This window comes from Sminthopsis crassicaudata, chromosome 4, assembly GCF_048593235.1.
Source record: "Sminthopsis crassicaudata isolate SCR6 chromosome 4, ASM4859323v1, whole genome shotgun sequence".
NCBI classification, from domain to species: Eukaryota; Metazoa; Chordata; class Mammalia; order Dasyuromorphia; family Dasyuridae; genus Sminthopsis; species Sminthopsis crassicaudata.
The window spans coordinates 455,340,245-455,360,594 of NC_133620.1; the positions used below are offsets into that span (position 1 = coordinate 455,340,245).

The following is a 20,350-nucleotide window of genomic DNA, read 5'->3' on the forward strand; positions in this document are numbered from 1 at the left end:
ATACTTGTGCTGGGGAAATGAGAGGTGGTCTTTCTTGTGGAAACCCGGGGGCCAATGGACTTAAGGAATAAAGATGGCAGACTTTGGTCAGCTGGGCTGGCTCAGGAGGTGTAGGAGCTGTCAGGTTTGTCCCAGGGCAGTACTCTTATAGACTGTATTTCTGATTATCTTAATTTTATATAGCCTCCTGAATTTATATACCATTTTTTTCATATTTTAAGCCTTTAACTTCACCTGTTATTGTTATAATAATCCCCTATCTTGTCTCTTCATCTTCAATCTAATCTTCACCAGCTACCAAAATCTTCTTAGAAGCAGGATCATAGAGCTAGAAAACCTTAGAGATCATCTAGTTCTTCCTCTCATTTTACAGATGGAGAAAGTGAGGCCCAGGGAGGCAGGGAGAGTCACAGAATCTAGACCTAGGATTCAAAAAGACTTAGAAGCCACTGAGTCCTACCCCATTTTAAAATAGAGACACAGAGAGATTAAGGTCAATCATCTAATAAGCACTTATTGAATACATCCTATGTGCCAGCCAATGTGCCAAGTGTCAGAGCTACAGAGAAAGACAAAAACACAGTCCAAGCTGACATTCATTCAAATGGGGGAAACGACAGGCAGACGGCTATCTTGTACAGGGCTATCTAGTACAAATGGGAGCTCATCTCAGAAGGAAGGGGCTGGGGCTGGGGGCAGAGAGCATCTCCTTTCTTTTCTCTCCTCTCTCCCCTGTCTTCTCTCTCCCTCCCAGGTCGGTTTCTGTCCGTCTCTTCTCTCTTGTCTCTTTCTTTCCTCTTTCTCTGACTTTGTTTCTGTCTCCCTCCTCTCCTTCCTCACTCCTATCTCTTGGCTTTTTCTGTCTCCCGATCTCTCTGACTCCCTCTCCCCCCTTTCTTTCCCCCCCTCCTCATCTCTCTGTTTCTCTCTTTCTTCCCCTTTCTCTCTTCATCTCTCTGTTTTTCTCCCTCTTTTGCGCTCTCTCTCTCTCTCTCTCTCTCTCTCTCTCTCTCTCTCTCTCTCTCTCTCTCTCTCTCTCTCTCTCTCTCTCTCTATTTCTCTGTATGTGTGTGTATGTGTGTGTGTCTCTCTTTCTGTCTCCCCATCTCTCTTTGGAAACCTGTAAGAGAGCCCTGCTCTCACCAATTCTCTGCATATCTGTCTGCAGTATTCTCAGACCGTCCCGGCTTCATCCACAAAGAGAAGGCTGGTGACTCACTGTCAGGATGATCATACAATTGTCAGATGAGGAGCTCACATTGAAAAAGGGCTTCCTGGTTACCGAGCGCTCTATAGGCATTGTCTCCTTGGAGGCACACAACAGCCCTGGGAGGGAGGATGGGAGAGAGGGAAGGCAGTATTCAGGGATGGAAAGGGTCGTCCCTTTCATTTTGGGGAGGAAGAAATTAGGGTTTAGAGAGTGACTTGGTAAAGTCCCTGCAACAATAAGGAGAAGGGACAAGATTAAACAGAGATCTCCCAGCTCTTCATAATGCTGTGCTGATCTAAGACCCTCCCCACCCCTCTCCCACTATACTGGACCTTCAGTAGTACAGATGGCATGCTCTTTCGTGTACCTCTCTGTGTCTCTCTTTGACACACACACACACACACACACACACACACACACACACACACACACACATCCTTTTTTCCTGTAACCAATGACACATCTTAGTTTCACTTCTTTTGTGCCATAAGTCTGGCTTCTACATGACTGGTCAGAGTTTTGAACCCAAACTCAACAAATTGGGGCTTACTCCCAGGGTATCACACTGTCCCTAAGTGTAACAACAACAATAATTCCCATTTCAACAGAACTTTTGGAAGGCTCCATATTTTGTTTGCCTCATATGGGCTGTATAACCCAAGAGCCAGACACCAGAACTCCTATCCATGTTCTGGTTTGTCCATTCCCAATGGCACACACCTGGATCACCAAAATGTTCTCTCCTTTCCTACAATAGAAACCTAAAGACCTCCTAGACCTTGCCATTGTCCTGCCGCAGTATCCTAAGGATCGCTGGATCTTTCCATGTGTCCTGCTGATGGCTCTCCCTCTATGCATTCTCTTTCCTAATTAGAATGGGAGTTCCTTGAGAGCAGGACTCTCTTTTCTATCTGGATTCTCATCATTAAGCTTACAACAAGGGTGTAATAAAAGCTCTTCCATCCCATTCTCTTCTTAGAATATAAACACTGTGAAGGAAGGGCTGTTTGACTTCCTATTTCCAGTATCCTGTGCATAGTGGATGCTACAAAAATGCTCGTTGAAGGTTTTGCAAGGATTAATGTTGAAAACTATCTTTGCATGCATTTTGAAAAATAAGAAGCCATTTTAAAAAGTCCTTGTTGATTGTTTAGCAAGCACTTTCCTGCAATGATTCACCCCCTATTTTTGTCCCCATTTTATATTTGAGGCTATTGAAACTCAGGGTTAAAAACTAATGATTAGCAGATTCAAGAGCCAAAAGGGACCTACTGACTCTCAGGTTCTCATGAAATGTTTCCTTGGAATTAAAAAATTGGCTTATGTGAGCACTGAACATTTGTGCCTTGGCCAACCCAAATCATCCTCCAACCAACTTGTTTTGATGATTCTTGTCTCTTTCCTATGATGAGGCATCTCTTCTCTCCTCCTTAGATTGGAGTTATTTATGTATTATGTAAAAATGTTGGCTTAAAAAAACAATAAACCAAAGGCTTTCATTTAGATTCCAAAAAAATCAATCTGTAAGGCACAGGAAGGAAGCAGTCAAAAGAGCCCTGGCTTTAGAATCACAGGATTTGGATAGGGATTCTGACTGGGCCAGTATCTATGTTCCCTACTCCTTTTTGGTGTTTGTTTCCCCATCTGTAAAATGAGGAGGTTGGATTATGGCTGGCCTTCCCAGCTTGGGCCTCAGTTTCTCCATCTGTAAAATTATTGTACTTTTTTGTTTGTCGGTTAGTTGCTCATCCTTCATTCTCTAAAAAAAAAAATTTTCTATCTTTCATTCTTGAAGAGCACCGGTGAAAATGGTCTCAAGACCAATGATCCTACATCAGTCCTTATTGCCTTTTTGACCTTGGTCAAAATCCTCTAGGCCTCAGTTTCTCCATCTGTAAAAGGGGGAGTTGGATTGTAGATGGCTTTTAAAGTCTCTTCTAACACTTGGTATTGAGAATATGATCCTATAAGAATGGTAAGCATGTCTCACTAGTAGAGAATCTAAGACCTTAGAATTCAAAGGGAGGACAGAGGCCATCCAACCAAGCAGCCATTCTGCCTCTCTTGTTTCTTCCAGAGAGGAGGAACTCACTACTTCCTTAGCATGCAGAACTCTTAATTGTTAGGATTTTTTTTTCCTGACTTCAAGCCAGAATTCTAACTCCTTGCAGCTTGTACCAATTAGACTCAGTTTTACCCTTGAGGGCTAAGCAGAAAAGGTCTAATCTCTCTTCCAATGACAGAACTTTGAAAAATTTAAAATCAGCTAAAACACTCCCCTCTCCCCTCCCCAAGTCTTCTCTTCTCCCATAGAAACACCCTCTGGGGGTCTTCCACTGTTCTTCAAACAGGGCAGTTTTAAGCCCCACTCCCAGCTTTCTCCTGTGGACATTGGAGCTCTTCGGTATCTCTATTACCACCAGAAATGAATCTGGTGCTCCAGATGGGGTTTGTCCAAGGTTGAGAACAAAGTGTCTGCCATCTCCTCGATCCTGAACACCAACCCTCTCCTAAAAAAGCCTAAAATCATAAGAGGCTGCCTTGCTGTCATATCACACTGTTAACTCCTATTAAGCAGCCTGCTAAAGCTTCCAGATCCTTGACCCAGAAATTCATATAAAATTTCCAGGCAGCTTTGGAGAGGGGGAAGTGTCCTGGATATGAAGTGTGAGAGCCCAGGTTCAAATTTCAATTCATCCATTTCCTTTTGCTTCTCAGGGGGACCTCGGTTCCTCCTCAAGATGAAGGACTGTGGCTACCAAGGTCAGAAGAGCTGGCTTCTAAAATTCTATGATCCCAGCTCTGAAACTTGCTTCCTTTGGGACCACTGACTTGAAGCTTTAATACTCTACCTTCCCTGATTTTCTTGCTCTGTAAAATGAGAAGACCTCCAAGGTAAAGGCCCCTCCATCTCATTTCTTCCAGCCACGTGCTCCACCGATGCCCTACTTCTTCCCACCATGGACAGTAGACTTTTCCAATCATGCTTCCCCAGCCCACACAGGACAATTCTAATTCTCTGGAAGGCTTGTCTTGGGGGTGAGTTATCTTGATTGGTGAGCCAGTGAAAGAGCATTTTGCCCATTCTATCTTGCCAGGCCATCTGTCCATCCAGCTATCTTGCCATTCATTACCCTTCTCCCTCTTTCCCTTCATGCTTTGGGCACAGTAATCAGATCAACACTACCACTGCTTTTGAAAAAGCCATGTCAATCACTGGCCACCATCCTTGGGCCCCTCAAGACCAAAACTCCCTTCTTTGGACACTATGTCCCTATAATTGTCTCCTCCTAAGATTAACATCAAAAAAAAAGGGGGGGGAGGTTTGGAGAGAGGGAGGATCTGGTTGCATTCTGTGTTGGCTATACCACATCTAAAGTGCTGGGATCAATTTTCACAGCCACAGATTTCAAAAGGAAAATTGACAAGCTAAGACCTATCTGGGATGGTTAATGGTCTTGAAACACTGTCATTTGAGGATCTAACAAAGAAAGGGGGATTATTAGTCTGGAGGAAAGAAGAAAATAAAATCTGGTATTCACCTAGTAGATTTTAAGATTTTAAACCTGGGATAATTATCTTTTTTGTGTATCTCAGGCCCTTTAAACAATAATCTGGGGGAGCCTGTGGACCCTTCCTCAGAAAATTAGTTTTAAATAATTGAATGAAATACTGTTGTTCCAGTTAGAACGAGGGAAGATAAAGATGGAATTTTTCTTCAAGAGCACCAACATGCTGAAATCTTTCTAGAGACTCAAGTTAAGAGCCCCTGGCTTTTTATTTTCAATAATATTTTATTTTCCAAATACATGTAAAGATCGTTTTCAACATTCATTTTTGTAAGACTTTCGTGTTCCAGATTTTTTTTTTTCCCTCTCTTACCTCCCTCCTCTCTGAGACAGCAAGCAATCTGATATAGGTTAAATATGTGCAATCCTTTTAAACATATTTCCATATTTGTCATGTTGTGCAAGAAAAACCAGGCCAAAAGGGGAAAAAACCATGAGAAACAAACCAACCAAACAGATGAAAATACTATCCTAGATTCTGTCTCCATAGTTCTGTCTCTAGATGTGGATGGCATTTTCCACCCCAAAAGACCCCCTGTCTTAAAGAATATTTACATATTCTTGTGGGAAGGTCCTGCAGGTATGGATTATCTTCATTTTAATGATAAGGGTAAAAGATGAAGTCATTCACCAAGGTCACACAGCTGATTAAGGGGGCAAGCCAGGATTTGAACCCAGACTTCTGGCTCCAGATCTACCATTCTTCCATTATATTCAGGTATAAGAGGCAGCTAGATGGCACGATGCGCAGAAGTCAAGGAAACTTGAGTTCAATTAACCTCAGACATTTATTTGCCAGTTGTGTGATTCTAGGAAAATCACTTCAACCATTGCTTGCCTCAGTTTCCTTAACTGTAAAATGAGGATAATAAGATCATCCACTCTCAGGGTGGCTGTGAGTATCAAATGAGATAATATATTTGTAAAGCACCTTGTAAACCTTGTAAATGTTAGCTGCTAGGATTATTATTAAATATTATATCTCAAGGGAAATATATAACAGTGAGCAAGAAATCACTTGAAAGGAGCTTCGTCTGGCCCTCCTCTGTGCCCCATCACATTCTGTTGTGTATTATACTTTGGTGTGTCCAGGCTATGCTCTCCATTATCTTGTTAACTCCTTGAGAGGAAGGCCCTGCATCATTTTTCATTCCCATATCCCTAGGGCTTAGTCCAGAGCCTTGGACGTAGTTGATGCCTAATAAATGCTTGATTTTTTTAAGAGTGGAGAATAAAGATGTCAATTTTAAAGTAATGATAAGAAAATGGAATTGTGTTACTTGAGGCAGAGTGGGAGCAGTCTAAGAATGATGGGGGGCTTGGGAAGGAGATGAGCCCAGGTTGGGGAAAGGGGAGGCAAGGAACAGACTGATTGACTGGCAAAGAGAGGCTCTGACGTTTGTCACTTGCCAAGGCTAAAAAACAAGACAGACCAAGACATGGAATTAGAGCTTCCGACTCTTTGTGCCCCCTTTTAGGGTTTTCTTGGCAAAGATACTGGAGGGGTTTGCTGTTTTTACAGATGAGGAAATGGAGGCAGACAAGGTTAAGTGACTTGTACAGGGTTCCACAGCTGGTAAGTTTCTGGAGCCAGATTTGAACTCAGGGAGACATCTTCCTGACTCTACACCAGGTACCGATACATCCTGGAGCCACCTAATTGCTCCTAAAGTCAGAGGAACTAAGTTTTAATCCTGCTTTTAATACTTCCTGTGTGTCCTTGGACAAAACACTTAAAGTCTCCTCATCTATAAAATGAGGGGCTCTAGATTTATGGATCTCTCTGGGCTTCTGACTAGATGGCCTCTGAGATCTCTTCCAGTTCAGTGTCTATTTTCCTCTGATGTTACTGTTGTGATAAAAGTAGTTGTCATTTCATAAGCTTTGAAAAACTCTGTATGAACATCATCCCTTTGGGGGTCTGTAAAGTAGCAGTGTATGACATTATTGTCCCCATTTTGTAGAGGAGTAAACTGAGTCTAAGAGAGGTGATTTATCTATGGCAACTAACAAGCTTCAAAGGCAAGATTCTACATGGCTTTAGCACTTTCCTCCCGAAAATTATCTTGCATTTTAAAAATATATTTATGTACTGTTTTATCTCTGTACGCTCTGTGTGACCTTGGGCAATCAACATGCATTGCATAAGAGCAAAATATCTGCCCTCAAGAAGCTTATATTTGGTTGAGGGAGATAATAGCTAGATAAGTAAATAAATGCAGCGTCTATAGGACAAATGGAGCTTGAGGGATTGTGCATTAAGAGATAGTGCAGGCATTAATCTATTTGGTGCCAGGGATGGCGTTATCTATTCTGTCTGATGAACCCAATGTTAAATATAAAATAAAAAATAAAATAAACTAGCCACAATGAAATGTGCTTATTAAAATGATTTTTAACTGCAGCAAGAGAACTGTATAAATAAATATACATATATTAGATTCAACATATATTTTAACATATTTAACATGTATGGGACTGCCTGCCATCTGGGGGAGGGGGTGGGGGGAAGGAGGGGGAAAGTTGGTTTTGTAAGGGTCACTGCTAGAAAGTTACCCTGCATATGTTTTGTAAATTTAAAAAATTATTTTTAAGTTCACTGCCCATTATTTTTAAGTTTGAGAATCCCGGGATTAGCTGATCCCTAAGGTCGCTCCTTGCTCTAAATTCTGAGAACCCCCAGCTGGAACAGCTACCCCGGAACGATCTCCCTGAACAACTTGAGGTTTGGAAGCTACTTTGGGGAGACAGGCTCATCTCTTTGCCGTATTTGTCAGGCTGGCCTTTTCAGTTGTTTCTGAAGGTCACCTTCACCTTTACAAGCTGGAGATCTTTGAGGTTAGATTAGGACAGAGTTGCGGCCCCCAGTGAGGGAGCATGTATCATGAAGTTGGGTTCCAAGCAAGAGAAGTATCTTTGGATTAAGCAATTAGAGAAGCCCAACGGGAAAGCTCGGGAGGGGAGGACGCTCACTGGGATGGATACCTTCTGGTTGTTTGCTCAAAAGAAAAAGTCAGTTTTGTTACTTAGCAGTTACACCTCGTCTCTCACATTCCCAAACTTGCTCACCATCTGTAGCCAGGATAGGCTTTGTACCACATCTCATAATATCTCCTTGACTATTACCACAACCAAAGTTAGGGTGCTAGAAGAAAGAACCATGCTAGGGGGATGAAGAAGAAATACAAAACCCGTACTCTGGGGGAGACAGCCCAGTCTTTGGGTGGAGGTAGTGATAAAAATATATGAAGAGTTCTGAGAGCAATCTATTTTTGCTGAGGCAGTTGGGGTTAAGTGACTTGCCCAGGGTCACACAGCTAGGAAGTGTTAAGTGTTTGAGGCCAGATTTGAACTCAGGTCCTCCTGACTCAGGGCTGGTGCTCTATCCACTGCACCATCCAGCTGCCCCTCTAAGAGCAATGTAAAGGAAGACCTTTAAATTTATGCACAGCAAAGAAACTAGAAGCAGGAAACAATATATACAAGTGCTACAGTCCTATAAATTAAGACTACCCATTATGATCGAATGGCCAATATTGGTTTCAGACTCCTGAGAAAAACACTTCCTTTTGTCAAGAGGTGCTGCACCAAGTGGCACAATTGCTTTGTCAGTTATATATAGCTGTCACTTAAAATTGGTGTATGGGAAGATTTTGCTCAACTTTGTTGTTGTGCGGGGAGGAAAATGGGGAAGCAGGTTATTGATGATCAAACAACAACTGATTGTATTGTTTGAAACACATTAAATTAGCTCTTATAGAGATGGGAGAACTCTTGGGACAGATGTTAGTCCATTCCTATCTCTAGCGAACCCTTCTAGTCTGAAGATAGAAAACAAGGAATGATGGCCTTCTCTTGGGAGGCTAGTGTCCCTCCAAAGACTTTTCCTCTTCCCCTATCCCACCACAAGTAACCCCTCATCAAGTCCTTTCAATTCAATATCCATGGCTCTCCCATCCAGCCAGCCAGCCCCCTTCTTTCCACAATATAATAGCTTCCTGACTCATCCTTGTTTCCATTTTCTCCTCTCTCTAATCCATCCTCCAAACAGCTACCAAAATAGCCTTCCTAAGGCATAAACCATACTGTTCTATTGACCAAAAACCTTTCCTGGGCTCTATTCCCTTTCAAAGAAAAGACAAAATCTTCCATGTATCATTTAAAAGTTTCCCAGATCTGTCCCTAATCTACCTTTCTAACATTATCTTGCATTAGTCCCTTTTACACAACCTAAATCCTAGCCACACAGTAATCTATCTAATTGACCCGCTGTCTCTTGCCTCAAGTGTCTGGGCAGGCTGACTGGAATGATCTTGCTCCTCCCTCGTCTCGGCCAGGAGAGATACCTTATCTTCCGGATTCAATGTTCAGCTGAAGTTCTGAGAAGCCAGTCCTAATCTCGGTAGCAGTTAATACCGGCTTCTTTCTCAAATTGCCATGCATGCACTTAAAAAGTATCTCCTTTCACAATCCTTCTCCGTGATAGAATTGAAGTTCCTTGAGGACAGGGACCCATCTGCTTTTATCCTAGTATTCCCAATGCTTATTTGGTATAGTTCTAGTACAACCCTGTCATTTTACGGATAAGGAAACTGAGGTCCGAGGAAGTTAATTGATCAGCCCAGGTCACATAAACAGTAAGGATCAGAGGTAGAATCTGAACCTAGGTCTTCAGACTCCAAAGTCAATGCTCTCCCTACATGGCCTCCCACATATTCAGCCTAATATGTTTGCTGAATTGAATTGGATCCTATTGGCTCAAATATCACCGGTCTTAACTGGGTTGCTAGCATAGCTATAGTGTAGACTATCAGGGATCTTAAGACCGCCCTTCCCCCTCCAAATGTACAAGCACACTCTAACACCACCTTTCTATCCCTTGGTAAGACAGGAAAATGCTCTTTTAAGGACCAATAACTCTGATGTGTATGACTGTTTCCCCCAGGTCCAGAATGCCTCAATTGGGGCTTTAAGGTTGCTCCCTGACCCTACGAGCTTGCCCCTACACCTTCTGCTCTGGGGATCATTGATCCAGAGTTCAAAGGGACCCAAGGCCTTCTCTTCTACTACACATTCTTCTATTACAGATGGAGAACTGAATTCACAAAAAGGTTATACGACTTGTACGGGGTTACACAGCTAGCAGGTGTCATAGGTGGATACAAACTCAGGGCTTTCCCGTTCTAGGCCTAGGACACTGCCTATTTTCCCAAGCTACCTCTCATTATATCATGCTGCCTTTAGAGACATGAGCAGGAAAGAAAGGGCCTGGATGCCTAACAGACGTCATCCGAAGTCCCAAACACCCAACAGGCAAGGAAAGGGTCGTGAGCAGTTTCTTTGCTGCATAAATCCAGTAGGGGACATCTCTACAGAGAGCGAGGATCTTCTGAGCTGGGTATCAATCCTCCCAAGGCCAACATGGAGACAAACAAACTTTTCCTTTGATTCATAGAACGTAAGTGTTGTGAAGGCAGGGGCTGTTCTGTTTTCATCATCTTATAGTTTGTAACTGGCTTGTTGAACTGACTTCCTACTAACTCACAGACAGAACCTGAAGGGAATGCAACCTTTTCATTTTACAGAGGAGGAAACTAAGGTAAAGGAAGGTTAAGTTACTGGACAAAGATCATGCAGGTAGTAAAGCTCGAAAGTTGGCTGCCATTTACAAACTGTCATAGAGGAGCTGAGCCCTGATGAGTCTGCAACTAGACCTACAATTGGTTAAAGATAAAACAATTGCCATCATTAGCAGGGAACCAACTGCACGACTGGCCAAAACCTTCCTGCCCATTGAGCAAACCACAGCACGCTATCCATCCCTTCTTCAAGAAGCTGAAAAAAGACGCATGAATCCAAATTTCAGAACATTTCCCACTGAGAAGCAACATTCCCATTCAGTGAAAACATTTGCTGGATCAGCTATCCCATTTAAAGGAACCTGCACCCCATTACATTTGTGGCATTCAAGCTGAGGAATCACAGGGAAGAATTTTGTGAGGTCTCAGGTAGAGTGCCTGATCCCTGATCTTAGCCCAGGCTGACTGGCACAGAGCCAGGCCCCAGAGTGCTGGGTTGGAGAAGGAGAAAGGTGAGGAGACAAAAGAGCAGGAGGAAGAAAGGAGGAAGAGCAAAAAGAATGAAAGGAAAGAAAGAAAAAGAGAAGAGGATGAAAGGAAGAAGGAAGGAAAAGGAAGAAGAGAAAAAGGAGGAAGAGGAAGAAGAGAAGGGAAGGAAAAAGAAGAGGAAGAGGAAACAAAGAAAAGGAAGAGAAGGAAGGGGGAGAGAAGGAGGAAAAGAAAGAAGAGAAGGAAGAAAAGAGGAGGGAAGGGAAGATATAGGGAAAGAGGGGGAGAAGGAAAGGGAGGAGGAAGGAGAGAAAGGGCAGGGAAGAGCTAGGATTTCCCTGTGTACTCTCCACGGCTGGTATCTGCCTTCACCTTGCTCTATTTCCTCAGGCTGCTTTTCCACCAGGAAAGCTTGTGTCCATTTTCACTGAACCTGTCTTGAAGGCCAGATCGCTGCTGTGTTCCTTGCAGGAGTCGAAGTTTCCCTTTTTATTTGTTGTCAGAGTCTGAAATGGTCTGGAAATTGGTTTAAAAAAAAAAAAAAAAAGACACCAGATACCAGGAGATAGCTTAAAAATCCTGGGCTGGATCAGGGGCCAGGAAGCTCCTGATCTTCCACTCTCTGTGGGCAAAGAGCTCAGTTCCTTTTCCTGGGTGACTCGGTGAATGGCTGGGCCCCCTAGCTGCCTGAGGAGCCCCAACTTCCCTCCAGAACATAAGCCCCAAAACAGCCATGTCATTGACTGAGCCCTTCTCGAAACCTTTTCCTCTTCCTCCTCCTTCTCAGAACTGGAGTCTGGACTGCTTTGCCTTATCAGCCTTGCTTTTCACAAGCACTTAAATTCATGAGAAAAAGGAAAAAGTGAAATCAGATAGAAATGCAGGTCTGTTTGCTGTTTTCTCCAATGAAATGGTTCTGGGTAAACAGCAGACGCCTTTGATGAAATCCCAGCAGGCTTAAACAATAAAGCTGGTTACAAACTCAATCTGGCGGAGATATCAGATCTGAAATTGTTTCAAAAAACATGTCAACATTTTCTAATGCTCCTGCAAAACTTCCTGGGCTGCTAGCCATGGGGCCCGGGCTGGACCGTGGCCTCCTGGTCCGTCCCAGGCTTCCTGGGGCAGTCTTTGCCCCAAGTACCAGAGTCCTGCCTCTCTGCTTCTCTCTGGTGGGGGCATCCTGACAGTGACAGGACCCAGGGCTGGCCTGTGAGCTCTTAAACCATCTCAGGACACTCCAGGTCTTTTGCATGGACATTATAGGATCTTTCAGCTTAAAAGTCCTCAGGCTCTTATTCTACAGATAAGGAAACTGAGGTCCAGTGTTGAAGGTCACACAGGCAGCAAGTAACAAGGAACAGAAAATGAACCCAGATTCTCCGGCTCTCTTCACTGGCTACATTGCTTCCCAATCCCTAGACCAGGTATTCTCTCTGAAATGAGCACCTGGGAAGGGAGACAGGCTCCATCTTGGTCTTCCCTGCCACAGATAATGGGGTGCAGCATTTCAGCTCTGGAAGTGAAGAAGAGATTCATAGCCAACACCTAACTGGCATAGGCCAGTGCTTTCCAAAACAGTGGGATCATCCCTTGAAAGCCAGAGTGTACAGTCTGCAGAGAAACAGTCCCAGAAGCCCCAGGGCTTTTGCCCTCCAGTTCCAAGGGATTCTCAGCTCTTAGGTAAACAACCACATTTCCGTGGCCCACATCCTTGCCACCCCAGAGTCCCGGTCTCAGCTCCCACAGACCTCCTCTATGGGTGGGGAGGGCTTGGAGTAGGAGCTCCTGGGCCTTGCCAGCTCCCAAAGGCAGCTTGCTTGCTGCAGGGGGGGGATGTGTTGCAGTTTGGAGGAAATGGTCACTGGAGGCCCAATTGGCTACAAGCGCATAGTCACACGAAGAGATGCTTTTCTGCTTGTTTCCCTCCCTCTCTTCCCACTCTCCCCGCCCCCTTTCTCTCCTGGGACCACAGCTCACGTGTTCTCTCTGAGAAGAGAGGAGGGGGGGCCGAGGATGGAGAGGAGAGCGCAGGGGGCTGGGCAGGGCCCTGACTGGAGGTCTCTGTCTCCCTCCCTTCCTCTCTCCTTCCCTCCCTTCTTCTTCTCTCTCTTTCCCCTCCTCCTCCCTCCTCCCTCTCTGTCTCTGTCTCTCCTCCTCCCTCTCTCTCACTGTCTCTGTATCTCTCTCTCTTCCTCCCTCTCTCCCTCTCTCTCTTCCCCCTCTCTGTCTCTGTCTCTGTCTTTGTCTCCCTGTCTGTGTCTTCTTTCTTTCTCACTATGGGATCCCTGGTAAAACAGAGCCAAGATGGTGGCCAACCAGTACAGGGCTTCAGAGAGCTCCATGAAGAGGAGAGCCACCGGAGGGTCCAGGCTTCCCACTGCCTTCCTTCAGAACAGTGGGCCCAATATGGTCCCTCCTACCCAACCAGGCCAGGCCACTTGTTAGGGGAGGGGGGGGGAGGAGGTGTGTTGGGGAGAGGGATACCCTCCTGCTCCATAATCTTTCTCTGAAGGACCTCCAGATCCTCCAGGGCCTTCTGCACATTTCAGGAGGAGAGGGGCGTCTGTGGGGCATTAGGGTCAGGGAAGCTCGGGAAGGCCGCTGTGGAGGGGGAAGGATGCGGGGAAGGAGGCCGGAGGCAGTCAGTGGAAGGACAGGTAGTGAGAGGAAAATGGAAAGCCCCCCCCTCCCCAATTCACCAAACAGCCATTCAGCGGAGGGGCGCTCCCAAGGCCCCGGGCAGCCCAGACCCCCTGGGCTACGATGCCCGAATCGATTGCTCCTGCTGCCCACGGCCCCTTCCTAGCGAGGAGCTCGCTCTGCGGGCTCCAGAGCCAGACGCCCGGGAGGGGGGCGGGGCGGGGGAGGGCGGGCTCCTTGGCTCCCAGGCCCGGATTAAATATTTACCTTGTTTTGTTTTGCCTCCTTCCCCTCCCCTCCCCCCCACTTTGGCCTGTCGTATTGATCGGGGAGCTGTTGAGCAGAAGCTGGGGCAAGTTTCCACCTGGGACTGAGAGGAGAGGCGGGGAGGGCTGAGAACACGCCCGGCTGGGCTGGGCAGGGAGGCGACGAAGGGGTCCGAGCCGGGCGCCCCAAGGGGGCAGCAGCCCATGGAAAGAAGGGATGCTCGGACCCCGCAGCCGCCCCTCCCCCGCCGTTCCGCCTCCCACCCTCCCAGCTCGCCTCCTAGGGCGCCCTGCCTGCTCCAGGCAGGGCTAAGGGGGCTGCTGTCCCCGCCGGCCTCCCCGCCGGCCTCCCGACCTCCCCCGTGCTCAGCGGCGGGTTGCAGGGATGAGCTCACGGGCCACGGCTAAGTGGCCCTCCGTATTCCCGTAGGCGAACCCCAAAGCCTGGCGAGGTGCCCTCCCGCCCAGCCCCCTCCCAGTGTCCACGGCCGCCCAGCGCGCACCCACTGGCACCCACACACACGCACGCGGCCGAGGCCGGGCTGCAGACGCTGGGGAAGGGAGGATTGTAGGGAGCTAGCAGCAGCCCTGCTCCTATTTAAAGAGAGGCTTTGCTGGAAAAGCAACAAAAGCGGGAGCCAGCTATAAATAGCCTCCTCCCTCCCTCTCGCTTCTCCTGCCCTCCGGCCTTCCCCGCTGCTCTTCTCCTGCCTCGGGCCCTGAGCTGCCTCTGGGCAGGGGGGCTGGGAGGCGGGGTGGGCCGCCTCTGCGCACCGGCTCGGGCCGCCCTGCGCCCCCCTTCCCCCTTGGCGCTGGGGGACCGCCCTCTCCTGGACTGTTGGGCTTCGGGGCCTGGCTGGGCTGACTGGATCTCGGCCGGGTTGGGGGTGGGGGGCAGCAGAGAGAGGCCGGGGCAAAGTTGGGGGGTAAAGGCAGGGCCCAGGATGGGCAGCGGCTCCCTGCTTTTCTCCCGCCGCAACCAGGCCAGTGGGCCCAGAATGGCCCGGGCAGCGAGCACGGCTTTGGCTGGAGCTGCTGCTTAAGCACAAGTGCCTAGAAACACCACAGGAGGCTGCAGGCCAGTTTTTCTCGGTTGGCAGCACAGCAGCAGCCCGCGTGCGTGCGTGCCCACTGGCCCCCACCCGTCCCCCAAAGGTAATCCTGGGGGGTAGATTTAGAGTCAACACAAACCGGAGAGAGCCAGAGAAGCCAGGAGCCCATCTAGTCTGACTGAAGCAGTTAGTGCAGACTGAGAGTTAGAACTCCTGGGTTCTCTTCTCTGCTCCAAGGGATGCTGGGAAAATCACTTATTCATCCCTGCCTGCTGCCTTAGATCCTGGTGTACTCATGGTGTACCCCCCCTTCTTATCTGTTCCCCGGGGAAGGGGGTATGCTAATATTGCCTTCTCTCCCAGGAGCACGAGACCCGTATCAACCCGGGCTGGCTGACCTTTAGAGGGGCCACTGTCTGGACCTGAACCCACATGATCGCACACTGCGCTCTGGAAGGCCCCTTGGAGCTTGATGGAGTTAGGAAGACTGGCCTTTAGATCCTCCCTCTGCCATTTACCAGCTGTGAGACCGAGGGCGATTTCTTAACCCTCTTCAGCCTCAGACATCTCCTCAGGCCTATAAATTGAAGATGGGCAGTGAAATCGTGTTACTGTTTCTAAGAGACTGGCCCTACTTAAAGCCCTTTGGCCGCGGGGGTGAGGGGGGTGGGGGGTGGGAGGAAGCGGGGGAGGGAAGAGAACGCATTTGCTTGGTGCTTTCCCGAGAGTAGTACCAGCATTCCTCCCATATTACAGAACAGAAAACTGAGGCAGAAGCACATGACTTAGCCAGGAATCACAAGAAGCAAAGGGGCAACCTCAGCCTGCCCTCTGCCAGGGCCACCATTCGTGTCACTACACGGTCTGATGAAGGCTCAGTGAGCCGGTGGCGCACGGAGCTCATTCTTTGGGGAAACCCCTTTCCAGCGCCTAATTAGTCAGGGGACCCAGGAAGCTCCGGGCAGGGAAGGGGCTGTGTCTGAGGAAGCCGCCCACCCCAAAGCAGCCTTGAATAGGCTCCCGGCAAACCCGGCACTAAACAGGGCTGGTGGAGAGGGTCCCCAGGAGAAACACTCCTTCCCCCCCTTCTGCTGCTCAGGCTGCCCTGCCCTCTCCTCCCTTCCCCTCCCACTCCCTCCCGGCCTTAGCTCCCCCCCTCCCCCGGCAGCTGCATTTCCCCCAGGTCCCTGCCAGTCCCAAGGGGCCCCTCCCTAGCCCTGGAAGAGGCTCATTGGGTGGGGGAGAGCCTCATTCTGCTGGAGGGGGTTGGGGGGGATGCTCAGGCAGACCTACTTTCTCGGCTTTAATCCTTTTTTGCTTAAAGGATTTTTTTCTTTTTTATTTTTTTGCTCAGCGAAGATGAGGTCTGATCAGAGGAGAGACGCAGGGAGCTGACAAGCTGCGGAGGATGGGGGGGAAGGGAGAAAGAAATACATATTTATTACCCTCAATTATTAAAAAATAGATAGCGCCAGATCTTAGGTCCTGGCAGAGACATAAGTAAAGCCATCCGTGTGAGGACTATTTTGTTGGTTTTCCTGCCTTAATTCCATTGAAATGATAATGTGCCCAGCTTGTTAGCAAAAACACCCCCCAATAAGTCCCCAGGGGAGGACGAGGCCGAGTCCGGAGCAGAGCCGAGTGAGGCAGCAAGTCGGGACCCTCTCTGAAGGTCAGCTGAGTCCGGACCTGGCGGGAGGGGGTGGCTGAGCTGGACCTAGCCTGGGATGCTCCAGACTTAAGGTGCCAGGGAGGACGGCCCCCAGCAGAGGGAGGAAGGGCAGAGGGGGTAAGGGCAGAGGGAGGACGACCCCCAGCAGGGGGAGGAAGGGCAGAGGGAGGACGGCCCCCAGCAGAGGGGGTAAGGGCAGAGGGAGGACGACCCCCAGCAGGGGGAGGACGGGTAAAGGAAGGACGACCCCCAGCAGAGGGAGGAAGGACAGCTCCCAGCAGAGGGCCAAAAGGGCCACCCATTGGATGTGTTCTTGGCTCTGCTGCAAACCCCTGCCCTCCGGCACGTGCTGCGCTATTTCTTTATCCCCCCCTCAGTGTTCTCCCGGGCCGAAGCCCCAGCCAATAGCAGGCCGTCCCCACGTGTTGCTGCTCCTTTCAAGGAAGCCTAAAAGGAGAAATCAATTCCAGCAGACTCCTCGGCCTGAGAGCCTGGGTGGCGGGGGCGGCAGGGAGGCTGCCCTTCTGGGACGCACAAATGGGCCCTTATGGACCAGGAGCGTGGCCCGCGCCCTCCCTCTTCCTCCCAGGGCCGCAGTTACAGGGCGCCTCGTAAGGGAGGTTAATAGAAGCTTGTGGTCAGGTTGCAGATGGACTGAGCCGGACTCAGATAATCTCTAAAAGGGCACGAGTCCTCCTCCTCGAGATCCGGGGGGAGTGGAGGGCTGACCATGGCTCTTCCCTCTCCTTCCGCCTTGGGAGAGGGCCGGCAGCCGCTTGGGAGCAGAAAAGGGAAGGGGTCCCGAGGACAGACTGGGAATGCCCAGAAACAGGGAAGGCTGGGCCCCACAGAGAGAAAGGATTGTCCATGGGTCAAGTCTGAGGAGGGCTTGGGATGCCAAAGCTCCTACCTTTGGAACTGAAGGGGCCGCCCCACTCCCCCACTTTACAAGGGCAGCCCGATTCCTGGAGCCCTGAAGACCTGAGTTCAAATGTGACCACCCACATCTGCTCCCCATCCCTCACCCCCATTCCTGGGGAAGTCACTCAACCTAGGAGCCAGCCAAGTGGTTCAGTGGATAAAGAACATTAAGGCCTGAGTTCAAATGTGACCTCTATAAAAGTGTGATACCACGCACCTCCTCGTCCCCCTCCCCCACACTCTACCGAGAAGTCACTTAATCTCTGCTTTAGTCCCCCGGAGAAGGAAATTGCCTTGCCAGAAAAGCCTTGTATACAGTATGGCTCCCCCAGGGTCACAACCACCACCACTACCTCGTTTTACAAATGAAACTGAGATCAAGGAAGGGAAATGACTTGTCCTCTCTCTGGGGAGCTCTGTCTTCCCAGACCCACTCCCCAAAAAGAGTGTTTGGCATACAGAAGGTCCTTAATAAATGCTTCTTGATTGATTCATGCAGAATTTGAAGCTGGATTCTCTGCCTTCAGAGCAAGTATTTCTTCCTGCTTTACTACAGGGGCCTCTTATCCTAAATGATTAATGTAGAAAGCCAGAGAATTTAAGAAATTATTTAATCCCAACCCCTTTTTTTACAGAAGGGGAAACTGAGTCTCAGGGGGAGACAGATCAGAGAGTAAGTTAGTGAGTAGACAGTACCATACCAACTACTCTGGGGGTGGGGTGGGAGTGGGGTTGTAGATGTGAGGATGGGAGGACTCTGGGAATAGCTCAGACAGTACAGAAGCAAGAACCCTGGCTGAGTGGCCCTGTTTTCTACTTCCACAGGTCAGCGCCAGCTAGCTGATGGACAGCAGATAGAACTGGAGAAGCAGTAAGATCTGAGTATAAATCCTCTGTTTAAACCCTCCCTCTCTCAGCCTCAGTTTTCTTATGTGTGCAATGGGAATAATCATAGCACTTACCTCCCAAGGATTATTGCCAGGCTTAGAAGAAAAACCACATAAAGCTTTGCAAACCTTAAAGGGTTATATAAATGCTAGCTGGTAGTCAGGAAAATTGAGACCTTTCTGGCTGGAAGGTGGAGGCAGGGTTCCAATTTTTTTTTTCTGAGCACCGAACTCCTGGCTTCTGTGTAGACAGCAAATGTGGGAGATGGGGCAAGGAGGAAGACCAAGGTGCATTAAGTTGGGGCTGGGATGTAAGAGGAGGCTACATCATCTGTTACCAACGGAAACAATGGCAATGGGGAGAATGGACTTTCCAAGAAGTCAGAAATCTGCAGATTTATCCATCAGTCAGTCTCTCAGCAAGCATATATAAATTAAGTCCCCACTCTGAGCTTGGGATACAAGTAACAACGAATGAAACAATCTGACTGTACAACAGCCTCACATTCTCACTGACAAGACAGCAAGACTAAGGGAAAATATATACAGCATATAATGCATACCTACCTATACAGCAAAGTACTTATATGGGAGGGAGGGCATTAGTAACTGAGGGATCCCTAAGGATTTCATGCAGAAGATGCTGCTTGAGGTGTTTCTTAAAGGAAAAGAGGAAACCTTAGAGGAGAGGTAAGGAGAAAGTGCTCTCTAGCATTTTTAAGTAGGCTTCAGTAATCAGTGGAGGCGGGGCACAGCTGGTAAATGTTTAACAATCTGCTTTCTGAGGAAAAAAAATGTTCTTGTTAACTTAAAATTTCATTATTCACATTTTCTCCATCACTTTCTTAATTGGAAATAATCCACAAATCAAGCCCCGATTTGCAGCTTTTGTGGGTTTCCAAGGTATAAAGGCTCCCTCTGAAAATTTAACAATTGGCTCCTCTGTAAGAGCCATCACCTGTTTGTGCATACTGTGCCTGAAGGGTTATGGAAGTAGAAGCATAAAGAGGAGGGAAAGGAATACATTTGGAGGCCACAGTCCAAACTCCAGGTCTCTGCTAGGGGATGAGGAGATGGAAGTAAAGAGTTACCAGGGATTATTAAGCAAGGTGGGCAGGGAGCAGTGGATGCTAATCTGAACCCTTTCTTGGGCCCTATGATAGATATATCTACAAGAGTACCCAGATGTGGATGCAGATTCTGGTACTAGCAGAGAGACTTTGGATAAGTCTCTTATCCAAGAGAAATATGAGTTTCTTCCATTGTCAAAATGGTGATGATAATACTTCCCTCACCCTCTTGGGATGCAGTGCAATGTAGTGAATAGAGTGCTAGAACTGGCAAAGTTCAAATCTTGCTCAAGACTTACTAGTAGTATATCTCTGGTTAAGTCACTTCCTCAGAGCCTCAGTTTTCTTGTCTGTAAAATGGAAATTATAGTACCTGATCTCATAGGACTGTCGTGAAGATCAAATGAGCTAATGCATGTCCAGAGATTCATAACCCTTAAAGAGTCATAAACATGTCAGTTATTATTATCTCTATTCCTTCCTCCATCTCCCTGAAAGGGGAGGGAGGAAGGGTGAGTGGATTCAGGGTTGGCAAAAGGCCAAACTTCACTGAGTGCAGATGCCCAGAGTAAAGAGATAAATCATTAGAGTGAACAGTCAGGAAATGAACTAAAAGCTTAGCTTCTCAACAGCTTTTAGAGTTCAAAAGTCAGAATCCAATTAGGAAAGCATGGCTCCTAAGGAGAGCATGGTCAGGGATCAGTCAGTCAGTCAGCAAGCATTGAATGAATGAATGAAGCATTTATTAAGCACCTACTATGTGCCAAGAAGTACTGAAAGGACTGTTAAATCAAGCAATAAGTGTTTATTACATTTCTACAAATACCAGACACTGTGCAAGGACTTAGTATTAGGGTTTCACAGACAAAAAACAAATGTGTGTTCAAGGGACTGACATGGGTGGTTGGGGAGGAAAATAATATATACATATATAAATAAATACAAAATATATACAGAGTAAATACAAAGTAATGGGGGGTATCAGAAAAAGC

At 47.7% G+C, this 20,350-nt stretch overlaps 1 protein-coding gene and 1 long non-coding RNA gene across 2 annotated transcripts in view; one reads left to right on the forward strand and one right to left on the reverse strand.

The window, feature by feature from the left end:
- RTN4RL1 (reticulon 4 receptor like 1) overlaps positions 1-20,350 on the reverse strand; it is a 130,394-nt gene that overhangs the window by 88,706 nt on the left and 21,338 nt on the right. The gene's annotated exons all lie outside the window — the stretch shown is intronic.
- Positions 14,570-16,329, forward strand: LOC141540169 (uncharacterized). Its single transcript, XR_012481472.1, has 2 exons — positions 14,570-14,911; positions 15,172-16,329. It is a non-coding gene; the product is annotated as an uncharacterized LOC141540169 (long non-coding RNA).